Source organism: Lucilia sericata, unplaced genomic scaffold, assembly GCF_015586225.1.
Source record: "Lucilia sericata isolate MDLA Ls3-8-SP2 unplaced genomic scaffold, ASM1558622v1 Contig000003F_arrow, whole genome shotgun sequence".
Lineage (NCBI taxonomy): Eukaryota > Metazoa > Arthropoda > Insecta > Diptera > Calliphoridae > Lucilia > Lucilia sericata.
Genome location: NW_023994044.1, coordinates 468,844 through 486,801, shown reverse-complemented (window position 1 = coordinate 486,801; position 17,958 = coordinate 468,844). Strand labels below are relative to the sequence as shown.

General features: G+C 31.4%; 1 non-coding gene across 1 annotated transcript; it reads left to right on the top strand.

Moving 5' to 3' along the window:
* Positions 1-1,087: 1,087 nt before the first annotated feature.
* Trnai-aau lies at positions 1,088-1,161 on the top strand. The gene has a single exon. It is a non-coding gene; the product is annotated as a tRNA-Ile (tRNA).
* Positions 1,162-17,958: the final 16,797 nt, after the last annotated feature.

Here is a 17,958-nt window from a genome sequence, read left to right as displayed (position 1 = left end):
TGCATAGGTACCTCAACAAAAGATTTTTTCATTTCGTTTTATTATATATTTTCTAGGCATTTTATTTGGAACTTAAGTGAATAAATAGTAAAATAAGTTAGCGAAAATAATTATAATGTGCTATAACGTCATGCCACAGAGGGTGATTTTTATTTATTTTTTTTATATTACACTCAGAGAAATTTTTACAATATATATGCAAGAGGTTATTTTATTATATAGAACTATCTTAGTCTTTAAATATTAGCTACGACTGTACTGTAGAGCTTATGCGACAAATTAAGCATTTTTTTCTCAAGGAGTAATAAGTACCAGGGGAAGGGTCTTCCTTGAATCTTTTCTCATCTAACGGTACCAAGAAAGTGAGACTTCATATTTTTGGGCTTCTTTTAAATGTATAAACCTTAAAGGACTCCCTGAAAGGTATCTGAAGGATTTAATTTAATTTTATTCTTTTAATGAAGCTAAATGGACTAAGAATGAAATATTCTTACATAAATTCCATATCGAAATTTTTTTCCCAGTGTATCTATGACTATTAATTTTGTTTGTTTTTAGTTTGTACATGAAGCATTTTTTCCTTTTGCGTACTTTTTGTTGTTGTTGTTTTGTTATTTCTTATTCATCAGTTCGTTATTACGAAATGGAGCATAAAAGAATTTAACAAAATTTGGGTCATTATGTCAAGTTGATAGATACTTATAGTACATTTTGTAATGGTTGTTTGGAATTTAGTTTTGAAATTAATTAATTTTTATTTTATTATTAAATATTTAAATATTTGAAATCAACTGAATTGACGGCGTGGTCTTTCGGTTTCATTCGATCATTTATTTTATATTTTCTATTAAATTAAAATCGGTGCAAAAAATTCAGTTGACAAATTTATGGATGGTTTTGGATCATTATTAGTACATTTTACTTATTTTAGTTTGGACTGATATTGTCCATTTTTAATACCAAAACATATAATATTTTGTTGATTAAAAATAACTTAAATTCCGAAAATTATCTATGTATTTTAAGTACACAATGTGTTAAATATAAGAAAAAATCGTGCTTGAACAAGTATGTATGTAGTAGTCATGGCCCATTAGCTCAGTTGGTTAGAGCGTCGTGCTAATAACGCGAAGGTCGCGGGTTCGATCCCCTCATGGGCCAGTTAAATTTTTTATGTATTTAATTGTGCCAAATATACTTTAAAACAAATACAAAAAACAAAATATAAATGTATTTAAGAAATTGCAAACGTTCTTGCAAAAATCTTTATTGGAGTGAGAAAGATTATACAAACATATTTGCACCAGATTTCCCTAGTATGTACTCGCAACAGTTTTGTGTACATACGTTTGAAAATCTAATGAAAATGTATCTGCTGTGTGTTGGTTCGCTGGCTGACTGGCTGGCTCATCATAGACAACATGACAACCCAATTAATCCTCAATTAAGTTGTAGACACAGGTGGTCATTTAATTAGTTTACTTGCAAAGCAAACTTTATATTTGAGCGGAGACATTGAATGAGATGCCAGAGACTCGTAAAGTCTAAGGATATGTACAAACAAGCGGAATTATTAAAACCACCATACTGCTCAGATAGTCGTTATACATATATATTTAGATTGGAGCAACAAATGGACAGCATAGAAAACAAACAAAAAGTAAAACATTATAAACCCGTAATAGAAAAATTATAGAGAAAAGAAAGTTAAAACTGGCGACAGCAAAATAATAAAATAAAGGAAGTATTCAGCAGGGTTGTGTAGCAGATGAGTGACTAAGAGACTAGATGACTGTGTAGAGCATAACGGATTTAATAAGAGGTTTAAGGCATTAGCATAGTTATGGTCTAGTATTGTTTTAATTATTTAAAGGAATGATAAAAATGCTTTCCTTTTTTATCTAATAAAATGTTTATAGACTCATTTTAAATGTGACATTTAAATTTTTTTAGCGACAGATTGTCAAAAAACGAACATTCAATCAATCTGTTCACATGAAAAAGTTATAGGAAAATAATTTAACCTAATTTATAAGTTAGTTTATAATTCTGACATCAAAAGATTTTATGTATTAGAAAATAATTACATACTTATTTATGTTTGGCATAACGAACATTTATATAATATATAACAAGTAACACATAACAATTTATAGTCGGGCATGGCCGACCATAAAAAGGTTCATTATTATACCCTCCACCACCATTAGTGGTGATAGGGGGTATATATAAGTTTGTCTTTCCGAGTGTAACACCAAGAAATATTCATCTAAGACCCAACAAACAATATATATTCTGGGTCCTTATGAAAACCTGAATCGATTTAGCTATGTCCGTCCGTCTGTAAAACACGCTCACGTTAAAACTACGAAAAGGAAATCAACCAAATTCACCCAAAATATTTATTATTATCCTAAGCAGTTTGTATTGAAAATCAGCAAAATCGGTTCACCACGTAAAAAGTTGTGAGTAAAAATTTCAGACTACCTTCAAAAAAATTACGTTTTTTTCCTAATTTTTTTGAAGTTTTCTCAGAAACTAGCAAAGATATTTCGATGAATTTTGTCACACATTATTCTTTCAGGGCAGTGATCAATTATGTTCAAAATCTTTACAATCGATCTAATATTTCCTACAGCCCCCATACAAAGGTATAAATTCCCGGAAATTAGTTTATCGTTAATAACTCCCTTAAATATATCGGTATCAACACAAAATTTTGCACATACAAATATAATATGAATAGAAATCATACTATCAACGTAGATCTCAGTCGGTCCACAATTGGTCATAGCTCCCATATAAGGTCCACTTCTGAAAATCACCTAAACGCACATATTTCATTCATGAATAAAGCTATTGTAATAAAATTCGAGTTTAATATGTTTTGTGTACATACAAATCATTCTACCAAATTTTTTACGGATCGGTCCATTATTGGTCACAGCTCCCATATAACGTCTAATTCCGAAAATTATTTGAAAGCTCATATTTCATTGTCAAATAAAGCTATCTCTATAAAATTCGACACAAATATGTTTAGTCTAAATATGAATCACTCTACGAAATTTTTTCCGGATAGGCCCTTAATTGGTCATAGCTGCCATATAAAGTCCTCTTCCGAAAATCACTTAAACGCATATATTTCATTGAATTATAAAGCTATCGGGATAAAATTCTACTCAAATATGTTTTGTGTACATATACATCATTCTACCACTTTTTTCCCTATCGGTCCATTATTGGTCATAGCTCCCATATAAGTCCCACTTCCGAAAATACACTTAAACGCACATATTTAATTGTCAAATAAAGTTATCTTGATAAAATTCGACACAAATATGTTTTGTCTTTATATGAATCATGAATATAGGGTCCACTTGCGAAAACCACTTAAACGCATATATTTCTTTGAATAACAAAGCTATAGGGATGAAGTACGACTTAAATATGTTTTGTGAGCATATATGTAAATCATTCTACCAAATTTGTTCCAGATTGGTCCACATATGGTAATAGCTCCTATATAATGTCCACTTAAAAAAAATCACTTAATCTTGATAAAATTCGACACAAATATGTTTTGTGTAAGGTCATAGCTCCTATACATTTAAAGTCCTCTTCCGAAAATAACCTAAATTCACATATTTCATTAATTAATTAATCTATTGTATTAAAATTCGACTTTTTCTTTTGGCATATAAATCATTATACGAAATACTTATCGTCCGATAATTGGTCACAACTCCCATATAAGGACCATTTCCGAAAATTACTCAAATGCACATTGACAATCAAAGTTATCGGGATAAAATTCAACACATATGTGTATTTTTTATATATAAATCATTCTACGGATTTTTTTTTAATAAAAAGTAGCTTGCTGGTGTAGGGTACTTAAGTTTCGGCATAGCCGAATATAGCACTCTAACTTGTTATACCCTCCACCACCATCAATGGTGATAGAGGGTATATATAAGTTTGTCATTCCGTGTGTAACACCTAGAAATATTCATCTGATACCCAACAAAGTATATATATTCTTAATCCTTATGAAATTCTGAGTCGATTTAGCTATGTCCGTCTGTCTGTCTGCCTAAAACATGCTCACGTTAAAACTAAGCAAAAGAAATAAACCAAATTCACCAAAAAATATTTCTAATTATTCTAAGCAGTTTGGTATTCGGTTCACAACGTTAAAAGTTATGAGTAAAAGTTTCAGACTACCTCGAAAAAAATTACGTTTTTTTTGTAATTCTTAAGTCGTCTTCTCAGAAACTACAAAAGATAATTCGATGAATTTTGTCACAAATTATTTTTTTTACCCAGGGATCAATTATGTTGAAAATCAAAACAATCGATCCAAAATTTCCCGTAGCCCCCATACAAAGGTACATATTTCCGGAAATGGATTTATCGTTTATAACTTCCTCAAATATATTGGTATCAACTCAAAATTTTGCACATATAAATAAAATATCAACAAAAATCATACTACCAACGTATATTAGTATAGGTCCAAAATTGGTCATAGCTCCCATATAAGGCCCTCTTTCAAAAATCACTCAAACGCGCATATTTCACTGATAAATAAAGCTATCAAGATAAAATTTAACATGAATACATTTTGTGTATGTATAAATCACTCTACGAAATTTTTTCCGAATCGGTCCATAATTGGTCATAGCTCCCATATAAGGCCCACTTCCGAAAATCACTTAAAAGCTCATATTTCATTGTCAAATAAAGCTATCTTGATAAAATTCGGCACAAATATGTTTAGACTAAATGTGAATAATTCTACGAAATTTTTTCCGGATAGGCCCATAATTGGTCATAGCTGCCATATAAAGTCCACTTACAAAAATCACTTAAACGGATATATTTCATTGAATTATAAAGCTTTTGGGATAAAATTCGACACAAATATGTTTTGTATACATACAAATCATTCTACAAATTTTTTACCGATCGGTCCATTATTGGTCAGAGCTCCCATATAAGGTCCACTTCCGAAAATATCTTAAAAACACATATTTCATTGTCAAATAAAGTTATCGTGATAAAATTTGACATAAATATATTTTGTCTAAATATGAATTACTCTACTAATTTTTTTTCGGATAAGCCCATAATTGGTCATAGCTCCCATATAAGGGCCACTTCCGAAAATCACTTAAAAGCACATATTTCATTGTCAAATAAAGCAATCTTGATAAAATTGGACGCAAATATGTTTTGTCTTTATATAAGTCACTCTACGAAATTTTTTCCGGATAGTCTCATAATTGGTCATAGCTCCCATATAAAGTCCACTTCCGAAAATCACTTAAACGCAGATATTTCATTAAATTCTAAAACTATAAGGCCTCCGGTAGGTTAGGTGGCCTCCGGTAGGTTAGTGGTTAGTGTTCTAGTCTGGTAGACCGGAGGTGGTGGGTTCGATTCCCACCTGAGGCACTGGTTAATGAGCGCACAACAGGCCCGATAGAGGCCTAAGTGTATTTCTTCGGATTTGATGTATATTCATCCTCCTTTCAAACTAACTAACTAACTATAAGGATAAAATTCGACTTGAATATATTCTATGTACATATAAATCATTCTACCACTTGAATATGTTTTGTAAGCATATAAATCATTCTACCAAACCTTACACAAATACATATAAACACAAATATTTCATTAATTAATTAATCTATTGTAGTAAAAGTAGCTTGCTGGTGGAGGGTATTTAAGATTCGGCATAGCCGAATATAGCACTCTAACTTGTTTTTTAATAATAAAGCTTTTAATTTCATTTTTACCTTAATTCAGATATATTTTAACAATTTGTTAACAAAAAAAAGGAATTTTTTGGACTTTGTATGGGGGATAGGGTCAAATGAGTGTTGTGTCATTAAGACTTATATAAAACTATGTTTTACCGACACAAGAACATTTCACATATTTATGAGCCAAAGTCCTATTCGGGGGGTACTTCCGTGGGTCAAAAAAAAGTATTTTGCCAAATTTCATCAAATTATCTGTAAAATGCGCACTAAGTTTGCATGGACACACAGACAGACAGACGGACTTAGCTAAATCGACTCAGTGATTCTGAGCCGATTGGTATAATATCAGCACAAACGCATAATACCCCATTATAGTGGTATAAGGTATAAATATGTATATTTCAACACTAAATTTTTTTAGGATAATGCCTTGTTCAGGAGATTTAAGTCCACCTTTATAAATTTGTATTCAATAAGTATGCTGCATATTTAAATTTGCGTTTCTAGGTTCAATATTATAAAGTATTCAAAAATTACCATTTGAAGAACAGAAGGTCCCAAAAATATTCTCTCTTATAGATTTTCATTTCATCAGGATCCTATATGTTTGATTATATGTTTCTAAGTTCAATAATGCAGAAAAACCCAAACTGTACCAGTTGAAGAATGAATAAGTTGGGAAGTGTAAAAACAGATTTTTATTCACTAATTTAAAATTTCCTGGTTCAAAATTATGGAAAATTCAAAAAGAACATTTTGAGGAACGAAAAAGTCCCCTGTTATATGTTTTCATTTACCCCGGACTCTAAAAAAGTCATTGGTTTAGTTTTGTGCGTGAAAAGGTTAACTTACCGGATTAATGAATTCTATAACTTTTTGATTGAAAATTTAATTTTTTATTCTAAAAAAAACGTCCTAAGAGAAAAGGAATGTATACAGAATTAGTTATGAGTTTGGTTTCACTATCAGAATATCGATTCCACTTAACATCAGCTAAAATATTACTTTATCCAAAACTTCCTTCTCTTAATCTGGTTCAATTAAAATCCTTTAATTACCAAATTCTTGTGAAATTTTCAAATATGATTTGTTAACTCACTCACACCGTTTCTGATAAATACAATTGTGCTGTTATTTGCTGGAATTTGGTAATTATACTCAAAATATGAAACGAAACAGAAAAACAAACTTCATTTCCTGTCAAGTGTGTAAAATGTTACACATTAACCATAACTCTTACATCAATCTTACCGGAGGAGGATTATTTGAAAGAAGAAAGAAAAACAACAACGATAACTTTCAACATCACAACCTCCCCATTTTTAACGTAAAACGTACCCAAGTTTTTGGCAAAAACGTATTCTATCTGAGTGCAAGTATGTGTGTATATAATCCTGACTGTCGAAAAAAAGTTTTTAGATAACCCAGTTAATTTGGTGTATTTATTATATGTGAGTACATTTCCAACGTGAAATCGCGAAGAAAGAAAAACACCATTTGAATGAATGAATAAATGAATGTACGAGTATATCGCTGTTAATGTGGTATTTCTACTTAATTGTGTTTGCGATAAAACGTGACGAGGTTTGTAGTTCCTGTAATATAAAACTCAAGTTCACAAATAGAAGACGACTTGATTGTACCTCATAGTATGTGCAGTAGAGTCTAAGAAAAAGAAAATTTTATAATAAAACATTAGTAAAAATTTTAGTATTTTGTAAGAAATTTTTTAAATAAACATTCTTTTAAATATTAAATAGTTAATAAGCATATGCTTAGTACATATTAGTTTCATCTATTAACTGCAGCTTTAAATACCTTTCACTTAGTAGGGTACACTCTAAGCATTAATAAATAACAAGTCAAAAAGAAAGGGCAAAAAAGAAAATAAGAGTGAATAAAATAGAAAAAACTTACCGTCGAAAAAAGGTGTTCTTAGCCAAGTTATTACTATTAACGTTCAAATGTTTGTCAACCCACCATTATCCAACTCATTCGCCTTATTGGCTACATGCCTGCCTGGCAATAAGTACATTTTGGCCTTATAGCATTTTGGCTGTTTATTGTTCCTAGGAGAGTTTAGTATTTATTCATTTGCCTCTTGGCACACTTCATATCAGAGCAACAATATTGAAGAAGCTGAACGTTAGGAAAAGAGTAGGCTGTTGGCATAAATGTCAACACTGGGTTGACAATTGAAATCCTCAATAGAGGCAGCAGAAATTTTGTGGGGAAAGTTACTGATATGTAATGTTTTGGAAATACTGTGGATTAAATAGATTAGGGTCATTGAGTCTAAAACTATCCATAGCAATGTCAGCTTATATCTGATTGTCTAAGAATCCGGGTTTTCTGAGAGGAAGGCTTAGCCCAAGCATAAAAATAATTAAGTAATTAATTAATTTTGAAATAGCACTAATAACGAAAAGAGTAATTTTGTAGATGTAGAATGGTTATATACCATGCTATAGACTAGACTGTAGACTAGACTGTAGATTAGACTATAGACTAGACTATAGACTAGACTATAGACAAGACTATAGACTAGACTATAGACTAGACTATAGACTAGACTATAGACTAGACTATAGACTAGACTATAGACTAGACTATAGACTAGACTATAGACTAGACTATAGACTAGACTATAGACTAGACTATAGACTAGACTATAGACTAGACTATAGAATAGACTATAGACTAGACTATAGACTAGACTATAGACTAGACTATAGACTAGACTATAGACTAGACTATAGACTAGACTATAGACTAGACTATAGACTAGACTATAGACTAGACTATAGACTAGACTATAGACTAGACTATAGACTAGACTATAGACTAGACTATAGACTAGACTATAGACTAGACTATAGACTAGACTATAGACTAGACTATAGACTAGACTATAGACTAGACTATAGACTAGACTATAGACTAGACTATAGACTAGACTATAGACTAGACTATAGACTAGACTATAGACTAGACTATAGACTAGACTATAGACTAGACTATAGACTAGACTATAGACTAGACTATAGACTAGACTATAGACTAGACTATAGACTAGACTATAGACTAGACTATAGACTAGACTATAGACTAGACTATAGACTAGACTATAGACTAGACTATAGACTAGACTATAGACTAGACTATAGACTAGACTATAGACTAGACTATAGACTAGACTATAGACTAGACTATAGACTAGACTATAGACTAGACTATAGACTAGACTATAGACTAGACTATAGACTAGACTATAGACTAGACTATAGACTAGACTATAGACTAGACTATAGACTAGACTATAGACTAGACTATAGACTAGACTATAGACTAGACTATAGACTAGACTATAGACTAGACTATAGACTAGACTATAGACTAGACTATAGACTAGACTATAGACTAGACTATAGACTAGACTAGACTATAGACTAGACTATAGACTAGACTATAGACTAGACTATAGACTAGACTATAGACTAGACTATAGACTAGACTATAGACTAGACTATAGACTAGACTATAGACTAGACTATAGACTAGACTATAGACTAGACTATAGACTAGACTATAGACTAGACTATAGACTAGACTATAGACTAGACTATAGACTAGACTATAGACTAGACTATAGACTAGACTATAGACTAGACTATAGACTAGACTATAGACTAGACTATAGACTAGACTATGGACTAGACTATAGACTAGACTATAGACTAGTCTATAGACTAGACTATAGACTAGACTATAGACTAGTCTATAGACTAGACTATAGACTAGACTATAGACTAGACTTTAGACTAGTCTTTAGACTAGACTATAGACTAGACTATAGACTAGACTATAGACTAGACTATAGACTAGACTATAGACTAGACTATAGACTAGACTATAGACTAGACTAGACTATAGACTAGACTAGACTATAGACTAGACTATAGACTAGACTATAGACTAGACTATAGACTAGACTATAGACTAGACTATAGACTAGACTATAGACTAGACTATAGACTAGACTATAGACTAGACTATAGACTAGACTATAGACTAGACTATAGACTAGACTATAGACTAGACTATAGACTAGACTATAGACTAGACTATAGACTAGACTGTAGACTAGACTATAGACTAGACTATAGTCTAGACTATAGACTAGACTATAGACTAGACTATAGACTAGACTATAGACTAGACTATAGACTAGACTATAGACTAGACTATAGACTAGACTATAGACTAGACTATAGACTAGACTATAGACTAGACTATAGACTAGACTATAGACTAGACTATAGACTGGACTGTAGACTAGACTATAGTCTAGACCCCACATCGGCAGAAAGTCAAAAATAAGAACTCTTACTGGTTTTTATGGTTTTTTATACATGTGAAAGCAAACATGCGTGTCAAATTAAGAGTGCAAAAAAGCTCTTAACAAAGCTCTTTGCCGATCAGGGGTCTAGACCATAGACTAGACTATATATTAGACCATAGATTATAGTCGGTATGTAGATGAGATTGAAAAATACGTTGTTGAGTAAAACAAGTCATTATCATGTTTTTGCTGGGATATTGATCTAAATATTCACCTCATTTTAAATTCTCATTCTTTAAAGGATATACTTCCCCGAAAACTAGAACAACCGCATTTGGAAAAAAGTATTTACTCTCTTATACTCGTCGTACACATAAAATATTTAAAGGTTTTGATATTTTAAATTAATTTGTTTGGTAATTTTAAGTTTTTTTTTTCTTGTCAGGTAATAAAAATAAAATAGTTGTTATGGTACTTGAAAGTGCTTGCTACTCTTTAACATTAATACACTTTAACATGACGATGTTTAAGACTTCAGACTCAGCAAATCAGAGAGTGGACAAAATGAGTTTGAAAATAAAAAGTTTTCCTTTTTTCTCCACAAGCACCAGTCAGTATTTGCCTTTTCAAATACACAAATTTCAAGTTGTCTATGGTTTTTAGTTGGTAAATGGATTGTCCTTGTATAACTTTTTATTTACGAGTAGAATCAAATCTAACATTTCTTACAGCCAACAGCATCCTGCTCGGCCCCTTTGTTTTGGTGTCTGTGTAGCTTTCGTTTCTGTATGCAGGGGATTGTAAAGAAGAGGAGTATAAACTATGGTTACTTTAAAGTGTATTTTAAAAACTGCTGCTAGTTACTGCTGCTGACTGCCTGTTACAATATCGCACCAAAACTACGTTTAGCGGAAACGCATTTTTTACGTCATTATTCATTCGCACACACATACATACTACAATAAAGGATTATGATACATACAATCACACAAATTGTGATTTTATGGTGTCTCTTCTGTTTAGGGTTTCAACTTTTCAAATATCAAATGCAAGTGTTTTAAGGGCAAAAGCCCCTCTCGACTCGACTCTTTATACAAACGTTCAACTTAATGTTGCATGAATACATACATGCTAAAAGCGTTTATATAAATGTATGTGTGTATTAATGTGTACATTATACAAGTGCGAATAAAGGGAAGTTAAAATGTTATGGAAAACAAAGTAAAATAGCAGCAACAACAACTACAACTGTAAAGTATAAAATGCGAAAAAAAAGAAAACAGAAAAGCAACTCCTTGTCTTGTCATTGTGTTTATGAAAGTTTTCTGTGTGAAAGTTTACGCGACAATTGCTGACAGATGTTGTCAAATTGTACGTATGGTTAAGAATATTTAATGTCTTGTGTGGTGGCAATGATTTGAAATTGTTAATAGTGTAATGCAAAGAAAGTTACGAAATGACTGGAACAAGGGGAGAGGCGGTATATGAACAAATGTAAGGTCTTTAAGAGAAAACCAATTTCATATTAAAGTTATTAGATTTTATTACTTTAAATTACTTTTCCACACATTGGTTGTAAAACATACAGTCTTACAGAGTTTACACAAATTCTCCTAAATGTGTGAAGCCACAAAAAAGAATAAAATTTCTCAAGCACAATATTAAAACTTTGGTAACTTTTTAAGGCAGTGGCAAATAAAGTGCTCAAGAGTTTCATTGTCCTCTCTACTTGCTCTACATTCGTCTGAATCCGCACGTCCAATTTTGTAAAGCTGTGCCCGTAATCCTGTGTATCCACTCAGAATACGTACCATCATACTAACCAGGAGGCTTCTCGTCCTGCTCTCGTTAGATCTTTTAGTTCTATCCACAGTTTCATTATTCCAATAGGTCTTATGGGTTTTTCTTACCCATATTTTTATACCCACCATCAAAAAGGTATATTGATTTTGTCATTCCGTTTGTAACACATCGAAATATTCGTCATAGACCCACAAAAGTATATATATTCTGAGTCCTTATTGAATTCTAAGACGATGTAGCCATGTCCGTCCGTCCGTCTGTCTGTTGAGAACACGATAGAGTTTGAACGGAATGTCCTCTATAGGTAAGGTTTGTTTGGTATTGAAAATGGGCCACGTTTTCGGATAGCCCCTATACAAGGGGACGCCCGAAAAACAGCCTTAACGGGCATATATGTGTTAAAAGTGTAACTATAGCGATGAAATTCAACATAAATAAGTTCTATATGAGCCAAAAACTCTCTGCCAAATTTTATGAGGATCGGTCGATAATTAACCCTACCCCCCATATAAGGTCCCCTTCAGAAAATGACTTTAAAGCTCATTATTCGCTTAAAAATACGACTATAACGATGAAATTTGACACAAGTTAGTATTTTACTATCAAAAATCTCTCTACCACATTTTATGTGTATCGGTTCACAATTGACCATACCTCCCATATAAGGTCCCCTTCAAAAAACTACTTTATGTTACGAAAGGTTTTTGTGCTTTCATAAAATTAGCCACTGAGTCAACTATTAGTTTTAATTCTCGTTTCGTTTCTGTTAAAAACAACTTTCGAAAACAAAATGTCAAGGCTAAAAAGTAATACTTATGTATATAGTTGTTTAAAAGACATTACTAGACTCTACCTAAGCTATCCAGGCTGTATGTAGTAGTCATTGAAAAGTAAGTTCTTAAGTAAGTGCAAGACATTACAATGTTTTTGCTGGGTAGATATTTTTTTTGGAAATATTAAAATTTGTTTAATAATAATTAAAAGTTAATTACAATTAAATACATTTAAATGTTAAAATATTCATAATTATTACAATTAAATTCATGTGAACAATTTTCATTGCCCGTATTTTATTTTATTTACAGTAAAGACAAACACACGCTCAAAAATAAAATATGTAAAAAAAGTGAAAAACAATTAATTTATATGTCTCAAGTACAACATAAAAAACCCTTAAATTATAAATTCTGACATTTGTAATACGATTCATATGATATTTACATATTTTACTTTATATAAAAAAATTTACACATACAAACATAGTAGCTATAAATGTGTGTACATATTTGTATATTTAAGTAACAACCCGAGTGTATTTCTTGCTCATGAGGCAAAAAAACAAAACCAACAACCAAACAGTCAACGAAACCTATACCCCACCCACCTAACATCCTACCAACGACAACCATCATAATCCACCTTCTTGTGGAGGAAGTTTTAAACTAAATAAACATATTTTTTACTTAAAATTTAAAATACTCGTAATGTAATAGAACGAACGGAAACAAAAAACGAGGGAAATTTGTTTTTGATGGTGTGTTTGTGTTTAAAAAATTAAAGCCAACAATCTCAAGGGTGGAAATTGAAGTTCTTTGAAAAAAATATTTTACTTTAAAATCAGCTCAATTCTGCAGTTTCGCTATTTGCATTTAAAAAGCGGCCAAGGCAAATAGATCTGATATCGGTTGAAAAACTAAAACTTTTAAATTCATTCGACAAAAGTGTTTTCCTTCATACACATAAGTGCATGTTAGCATTTCCTCTTAATTTAATTTCACAAGTTGCTACGTTTTTTTCCCTGAACGGGGCAGATTGTATTCAAAATAAATTTGCATATTTATGTTATGATTACTGAAATTATATTAAGAACTTATAGCATCATTATATTTAGCATAATTTTTGAAACATGTACAATTAGTCGTGCATGCCAAGACCTTAAATTCTATATAAATAGACAAGAGAATTTAGCGAGTTTTCATTTCACTCCATTAGTAACAGAACTATTGGGAAATTTGCATTTGAAATTAAAATTTATGTGGCAGATTGTTTAAGAGTTGGAATAATTTAAAGAAATTAAAAATTTAATTATTAATCAAACATGTCATTTTAAAGTATTAGGTATTCCAATAAAATGTTTCTTATTTGGGCTGTAATTCAGAAACAATTGAAGTAGATATGGTTGTATTTTTATTAAGATGGGGGTATATTGATTTTGTCATTCCGTTTGTAACACATCGCAATATTGGTTATAGACCTACAAAAGTATATATATTGAGTCCTTATTAAATTCTAAGACGATCTAGCCATGTCTGTCCGTCCGTCTGTCTGTTGAAAGCTCGATAAATTCCGAACGAAATGAGCTAGAGAATTGAAAATTTCCGGAAATATTATCTATAGGTAAGGTTTATTGGTATTGAAAATGGGTAATATCGGTCCACGTTTTCGGATAGCCCCCATACAAGTGGACCCCCGAAAAATAGCTTTAACGGGCATATTTGTTTTAAAAGTACGAGTATAGCGATGACATTCGACACAAATGAGTTTCATATGGTCCAAAATCTTCCTACCAAATTTTATGAGGATCGGTCCATAATTGACCCTACACCCCATATAAGGTCCCCTTTAAAAAATTACTTTAACGCTCATTACTGGCTTAAAGATACTAGTATTATGTGGATCGGTCCATAATTGACCCTACCCCTCATATAAGGTCCCCTTCAGAAAATTACTTTAACGCTCATTACTGGCTTAAGAATAAAAGAAATTCTACACACATAAGTTTCAATGGAGCCAAAATCTCTCTATCAAAGTTTTATGTGGATCGGTCTATATAAGGTCCCCTTCAAAAAATAACTTTAACGGTCAATACTGGCTTAAAGATACTAGTATAGCAATGAAATTTGATATAAGTAAGTCTTTTATGATCTGAAACCTCTTTACCAAGTTTTATGTGGATCGGTTCATAATTGACCCTACTCCCATATAAGACCCCCTTCAAAAAATTACTTTAACGACCATTTGTGGCTTCAAAATACGAGTATGAAGATTAAATTCGACATAAGTAAGTTTCTTACGAGCCAGAACCTCTCTACTAACTTTTATGAGATTCTGTATATGATTGATCCCCATATAAGCTCCCCTTCAGAAAATAACTTTAAAGCTCATTACTGGCTTAGAAATACGAGAAAAGCGATGAAATTCGACACACATATGTTTTATACGAGTTAAAATCTTTCTAATAAATTTATTGAGGATTGGTCCATAAGAAAATTACTTTAACGATCATTGCGGACTTAAAAATATGTGAACAATGAGTCAATAATTAACCCTATCTCTCATATAAAGTCCTCTTTAGTTAATTTGATGAGTAATGTCACCCTGATGGTTATAGGGAAACATTCCTTTTATGGCATACGGTTTGATGGTGGGTATTTGAGATTCGGTACAGCCGAATATAACACTCTCATTTGTTAAAATATGACATTCTTATAAATATATATGTATGTACATATGTATGAATGTGTGTGTATTTTTTTGCTTCCCTATACCATAAGGAATATTCTAAAGGATACAGTTATTGTCACTTTAATATATAAATTTCACCCAAAAACTCGCTTTTATGTAAAACATAAGTATGTATGTAACTACATCGCCTAGAATTGCAAGTTCTTTTAGAATTTAATCTTTAGATATGAATTAAAATTCCAAACAATGTCATCACAAAACGATACTCGTAATAATGTTCTCATGTCAAGTTTATCATTATTAGTTCACTTCAATGCTTGCACAGCGCACACACCCCATCTAAACATCAAAACCATACAATTACAGAAGGAATCTTTTCTGACAGACGACTTCGAGTGTAAACGTGCAACTCTAAATCAAATCAAACCGAACTAAACCGAACTGTAACAACAATAGCAACAAAAAGAAAGGAACAAAATTTTAGGAGATGAATAGTTGCAGTATTATTCGCACAGTATTATTTATAAATGAATGTAGGACTAAAATACAGAATCAGATACACACCCCTTTCCCTGCTTGGTAACTACATACTTATGTACATATGTACTTTTAAAAGGTTTTTGATTGAGTGTAAAATAAGTATAAAAAGACGCATATTTCTGAAACTGTTTCAGTCCTTAAATTTTGTATGGACAACTTTAACATCCACATTAAAATAGGCGGCCTAGCTTTAGTGGGTGTGGCACCTTCCATATAAAGAAAATCTTAAATTAGTAAATCTATAGTCCTCAAATTTTTTCAGAGACACTTTAGTATCAATATGAACATTTAAGAGAAAAAATAGGCGGACTAGCAACAGTGGGCGTGACATTTCTTATATGGATTAAATAGGAGGTTAACTGGGAAACAATTAAAGCTATAATCTTTAAATTTAGCACTAAGGACTTTAACATCCATGTGAACATTTGGGGGGGGGGGAGAGGTGGATGTGTTAAATGAGTGGACTTTCATTTGGGGGCTTGGAACCTCCTATTTATTAAACAAAAAATGTACCCCAGCAAAAACTTGAAATGCCAAAATTTACTTACACAATAGCATTTATGTCATTATTTGACATTGGAGGCAAGTACCACGCTCGCTTACAAATAGGGAATAAGTTAGGTGAGTACTTACTTCGATCGCTTGCAAATAAGGAGTTAAGTAAGTAATTTTGTTGTTTGAAAAAATAGACTATGAGGATTCGTCCACTTCGTCTAGTATTACTTTAAACAAATTTGTTTTCATTTTTGTAAAAAAACGATACTAGAAAACAAAATGTCAAGGCTATAAAGTAAGTACTTACATAATATATTATTTGTAAGTCATTGCTAGACACCATCTTAGTAATGCGAACGTTATGTAGTAATCATTGAAAAGTAAGTTGTTGAGTAAGTTATTATCATGCTTTTGCTGGGTTGCACGAAGAACTCTAACATCCACCCAAAATTGGCGGACTTTCATTTGGCACCTTCCATATGAATTAAATACAAAAATTTGTATATCTTAGACACTGTTAGGATCATCAAAAATTGTAAACTGGGTTTTTATTTATATTGATATAGGAAAGTACACTGTGTATAGCAAGTAAAATATATTATAGAATTAAAGATGTTAATATAAAATATCTATATCTGTTTATCACTAAGGGATAATCTATGTTGGGATTATTTTAAATGGACCTAGGAGCACTTAATCCATCATAAGGAGTCAAAAAGTCTGTTTTGTTTGCAGACCAGTGTTATAAATCAGAATGTTGAGAATTCAAAGTTTACATCACAGACTATTACTACTGTATATATGTATGTATAACATTTTAACTTGTATTTTATTTTGATGCAGTATAACAATTGATTTGTAACGACAAAAGCTTTATGCAAAAAAAATATCCGTACGACTTCGCACAAAGTTTTGCTAAAGTGGTCTGAGGCTGTTGTTGTTTTAAAATTGTGTTTTGTTGCAGTAGTTGCAGTATTATGATTGCATTTTTAAAGCTGATAACATTGTTTGTTTTTTGTGTATACAACTTTTGTTCTTTGTGTGTCAAACATACAATAACATGAATATAAGTACTATGTACATAAATATGTATATACATCGGATGTACATATGTATAGCGATATAAACTCTTAGCCCTGCTGCAGTTGTATCCTTTTTCCCAAAATAACTGAAAATTTTGATGATTTTTTATATCGCGATTTAATTAGAGTGGTGACACTTAGTTAAGCTTAACTAAAACAAATAAAACAGTTATTTATCCATTTGCAAATGAAGTGAAATGTGATTACAATCTGTTGTCTTTAACCTAAAACAGGCTCTGGTTCAAATAAAAAACAATAGTTTGATACTGTTACCACGAACTGTAGGGATATGAATTTTTGATATAAAAATATATACACAAACTTACATATTAACCATTTGTAGGAAGAGGGTAATAACTGAAAATAACCTAAAATAAAACGTGAGCAAATGCGGAAAATGCAATTGATTTTTTACAATAAATAACTTATTTCAACATAGAAAATATGTTATAAGTAA